Source organism: Penaeus chinensis, chromosome 19, assembly GCF_019202785.1.
Source record: "Penaeus chinensis breed Huanghai No. 1 chromosome 19, ASM1920278v2, whole genome shotgun sequence".
Classification (NCBI taxonomy): Eukaryota; Metazoa; Arthropoda; class Malacostraca; order Decapoda; family Penaeidae; genus Penaeus; species Penaeus chinensis.
In genome coordinates, this window is record NC_061837.1 from 22,090,750 (window position 1) to 22,095,749 (window position 5,000).

General features: G+C 45.0%; 1 protein-coding gene across 1 annotated transcript in view; it reads right to left on the minus strand.

Annotated features, from left to right (window-relative positions):
• LOC125035093 overlaps positions 1-5,000 on the minus strand; it is a 13,061-nt gene that overhangs the window by 6,767 nt on the left and 1,294 nt on the right. The window lies entirely within an intron of this gene.

Genomic DNA, 5,000 nt, shown 5'->3' on the forward strand with positions numbered 1-5,000 from the left:
AAAAACAACAATAGAAAAAGAGAAAAAGAAAGAAAGAAAAAGAGAAAAAGAAAAAGATAGAAAAAAAAGAAAGAAAAAGAAATACTGAAAACAAACAAACACAAAAACTAACAAACAAACAGAGACCGCAGGTGCAAATCATATTCCCGCGCGTTCACATTCCTCTTGCAAAATGTCTAGTCCGCGCTCATGTCTACGTGACTGAAATGAGGTCTAGCAGGGTCGACGTGACGGGATCGGCGGAGGGAAAATATCCATCAATAGACATCCCCAATTTAAAAAATGTCGAAATAAAAACAATATTTATAAAATTAAAATAGCGTAGTCAATATTTTAACGCTTATCCGCGAGCTGCGAGAGAACGCCGGGATATTCGAAGCGACCGCGGACGTAAAATAAAATAAAAGAAGAGAAAAATAAAATAATTAAAAAGAAAATAAACGAGACAGTGAAAGACATAAATAAAAAAAATGGAACTCAGACTTTAGACTTTAATAAAACGATTATGAATTTCGATAAAGCGATAAAACGAGCTTGAACTTTGATAAAACGACACCGACTTCAATGAAACGAGTTTGTCAACCAAAACGAACTAAACTCGTGACTAGACTGATGAAAGAGAAAGAGAAAGAGAAAAACAGAGAGAGAGAGAGAGAGAGAGAGAGAGAGAGAGAGAGAGAGAGAGAGAGAGAGAGAGAGAGAGAGAGAGAGAGAGAGAGAAAACATAAAAAAAAAAAAAAAAAATCGAACAGAATAGAAAAAGAATATTCAGAGAGAGAAAAGAAAGAAAAGAAAGATAAAAAAAAAGGAGCCAGAAGGCGGCATAAAATAAGCATCCGTCTCTCGCAAGCTCTGTCATGTCGACCTGTGTGCAGGATGCAACTTGCAGAGGGAGTTGCGTCATCACAAACATGCTACGCTGCCTCTCATCAATACGTTTTCACAGGCCTTTCTCTTTTTGGTTTTTTCTCTTTCGTGAACTCTCTCTCTCTTAAATTATTGAAGATCTTATTCTTTTATCGTTAACATCTCTCTTTCTCTTTCCGTACCTGCCCTCTGAGAGAGAGAGAGAGAGAGAGAGAGAGAGAGAGAGAGAGAGAGAGAGAGAGAGAGAGAGAGAGAGAGAGAGAGAGAGAGAGGGGGAGAGGGGGGAGAGAGAGAGAGGGAGAGGGAGAGGGAGAGGGAGAGGGAGAGAGAGAGAGAGAGAGAGAGAGAGAGAGAGAGAGAGAGAGAGAGAGAGAGAGAGAGAGAGAGAGAGAGAGAGAGAGAGAGAGAGAGAATTCGGACGTTATCGTCTGCAACAAAAGATCAGACATGGGCGTGAAGGCGTGGAGGGAAATTCGCCCGGCCATTGGCAACAATAGGCCTCTCGCACGTCCGATTTTCAAGGGCCGCGAACCTGAGCGTAATTCATAATACATTCGCGGCTGAAAAGCGACTTAAAGAGAGGAGGTCTTTGCTAGTCGTCCGCGGCGGGAAACAAGAGGGCGGCGACCGTCGGCTGGGGGTTTCGGGATTCATTTCACGGGGTTTCATTGTCGTTTCGCGCTCGCCATTAGCATCACAATCGTTACTCATCTTTCTGTTCCTGGCGCTTTTCTCTCTCTCTTTCTTTCTTCTTTTTTACGTGTGAAAACGCCATTCCTGGCGATATATCGTTGTGGTCTATAGAAAATTTACCAATCTGCAACTATTCTCCAGAAAGAATTAGCTATTTTCCAGAAGTAACTGACTATTTCCCGCTGCGATAACAATCCCCCCACAGTCAACAGGAGGCATAAACATCCCGGGCATTTGGCGGGTAGAAAAGGGCACCTTTGGCCACAAGCCCCGCCCTCCGTTGCATCCCCTTCCCTTCGACTACCAACGACAGGCCCCACTTAACTATCTACACTAATGACCCAAAGACTTGTCATAACGCTCAACCTGCACGACTACCAGTAATTAAATTGGACGGGAATGTCTTCTATCGACGCCCATCCACCAGGTTTTCTGCCTGACGCTACATGGCTGCCTCATGACGCAATGCTGGATCCAAACCTACGCAGTTACGACACGCTGATGTCACCAACGGGGAATGAACACGGAGGAATTCCTTTTAGCTTTCCGTTTAGTGATAATGAGAGAAAATAATGTATGTTCGTACTGTTCAGTTTCTCAAAAACTCAAATATTAGAATTTTTTTTTTTTTTTGTTCAGATCGAGGTAAATTAAGCGCGGTAAATAGTGTATGTAATAATTATTAATACAAAATTATAAATAATAGTACAAAAATAATTTAATTAGAAAAATGCATGTAAGCGCGTAGGCATCTGATCATATTAATTTAAAATAAACGCACCCTAATATTACCCACACATTCGAAGATATTCACGCACTTCTAAGTAACATGAATGGAACGCAGGCAAGAGGAGGAGGAGGAGACTTTAAGATGCCTGGGATACTTAACGCAAAGGACCGCGCGAGTAAGTAAAGCTGGTATCAAGTCGCCCGTTAACTGCGTAGTGTGACACGTGCCAACCTCTTACGCAACTTCGGAGATGCGCTTTAGTATTCAAAAACCATAATACGACTAAATTCCCAAATTAAATACGGTATCTTCTCTTCTGCTGAATCATTTCGTACCAAACACTTCCCTCTCCCTTGCACGAGCGTGTCCTGTGTCCCTTAGAGCCCCTTCCACGCCCATTCGAAGGTAAAACACGTGCTCAGCCTGACTTCCCGCGCCCCTGCTAACTCCGCCTCTCATTGACGAACTTGTTACGATGTTGTGTTCACTCCTCCCGCCAAAAGACAAGTGCGCTGCGAGGCTGCACATTGCCGCATCTACGCATCGGCACTACGCAGATTACGTAACAGGGATAAATGGTGTTAATAACGCTATAATATGCACTTGTTTGGGTGTTGTTTACGTGTCTCATTGGATGGAACTACATGCGTGCACAGCCATGCAAAAATGACTGATACATGTATATGCATGCAGTATTACTGCTGCATGCATTTCTTTACAGACATACATGTATGTACGCTATATGTATAAAGGCCAATTTATACGTATGTATATACACGCATACAGATACACACATACTCTGAATATGTAGGTTTGTATGTGCATATACATGTGAATATGTGTGTGTGTGTGTGTGTGTGTGTGTGTGTGTGTGTGTGTGTGTGTGTGTGTGTGTGTGTGTGTGTGTGTGTGTGTGTGTGATATGTAGACAGATATAGATAAACAGACAAACAGATAGAGAGAAAAGAAGAGAAATAAAGAAAAAGACCTCGATCCAATCAAACGCTTCCTCTCAGCCGTGATCAGTGACGTCGGGATGCAAGAACTTGTACACTCCTGGGACTTGTAGAAGATGGGGGGAGGGGGGCGTAGGAGTAAAGAGGAGGAGGAGGAGAGAGAGAGAGAGAGAGAGAGAGAGAGAGAGAGAGAGAGAGAGAGAGAGAGAGAGAGAGAGAGAGAGAGAGAGAGAGAGAGAGAGAGAGAGAGAGAGAGAGAGAGAGAGAGAGAGAGAGAGAGAGAGAGAGAGAGAGAGAGAGAGAGAGAGAGAGAGAGAGAGAGAGAGAGAGAGAGAGAAAGAGAGAGGAGGAGGAGGAGGAGTGGGGGGGGGGGGGGGAGTTGAGTCTTCTCGGTATAGCCACTCCTACGCATCAAAGGGCCTCGCGAGGAACGCAGGACGGGCAGCTACAGGAGCCCGATACCGACATAACAGATTTTTCTTTATTATGAACGGCGGGGAAAAAACGTATGGGGAGAGAGGGAATGTGAAAGACGAAAGCCTAAATTGGAGAGGTTAAAAAGATATGGGAGAGGGAGGGAGGGAGGGAGGGAGGGAGGGAGGGAGGGAGGGAGGGAGGGAGGGGGAGAGAGAGAGAGAGAGAGAGAGAGAGAGAGAGAGAGAGAGAGAGAGAGAGAGAGAGAGAGAGAGAGAGAGAGAGAGAGAGAGAGAGGGGGGGGGGGGAGCCTGTGTACGGGGAAGCTTCATCTGCGAGCAAGAGCAAGCATGAGGCTTATGTATGGGGGCCGAAGGAGGGGAAGCGCCTGACGTCACCCTTATTTCTCGCCTGCCCCTACCCCTTTCGCCCCGCCCGCGTAAGGTCCATTCTAGCTGCAGAAGGGAGATGAAATTGGATAATGTAAGGCCGCCCACGCACGCCCCTGCTGTAGCGGGACATCTGGCCGGTGTTATCGAGTCGCTTTCGAAGGCCCGCCGCCCGTCTCGTGGGCCGCTCCCGACGAGGACAACTGCGCTACGAAGTCATACATATACATATGTATATATGCGTGTGTATATATATATTTGAGTATATATGTATAAGTATGTATGTTTATATGTATATAAATATATACATATATACATATATATATATATATATGTAGGCCTATACATAGAGGGTGAATCTTGTGCTTGAGCCTCGAAATGTCTTGGGCGCCGGATACATTATACGCGATAGCAAAGAAAAGGAATATGACGTGATGCTGTAACGCCGACAGATGTGGGTTATTCTACAGAAGCGTGACGTCATAACTCGTCACGCTTACGTCACGTAGTATTGCTGACGTGGTGAGGATGGGAAGGCGGGTATGGGCAGGGCCAGAATAACTACGACCGGGTCAGGGCTTCGTACTTAATTGAATTATGAAGTTCTATCTATCACTTAAACAATCAACTTCTTTACGCAAGCATGCATGCATATATATATATATATATATATATATATTTATATATATATATGTGTGTGTGTGTGTGTGTGTGTGTGTGTGTGTGTGTGTGTGTGTGTGTGTGTGTGTGTGTGTGCGTCCTTCTCTCTCTCTCTCTCTCTCTCTCTCTCTCTCTCTCTCTCTCTCTCTCTCTCTCTCTCTCTCTCTCTCTCTCTCTCTCCCTCTCTCTCCTCTCTCTCCCTCTCTCTCCCTCTCTCTCCCTCTCTCTCTCTCCTCTCTCTCCTCTCTCTCTCTCTCTCTCTCCTCTCTCTCTCTCTCTCTCTCTCTCTCT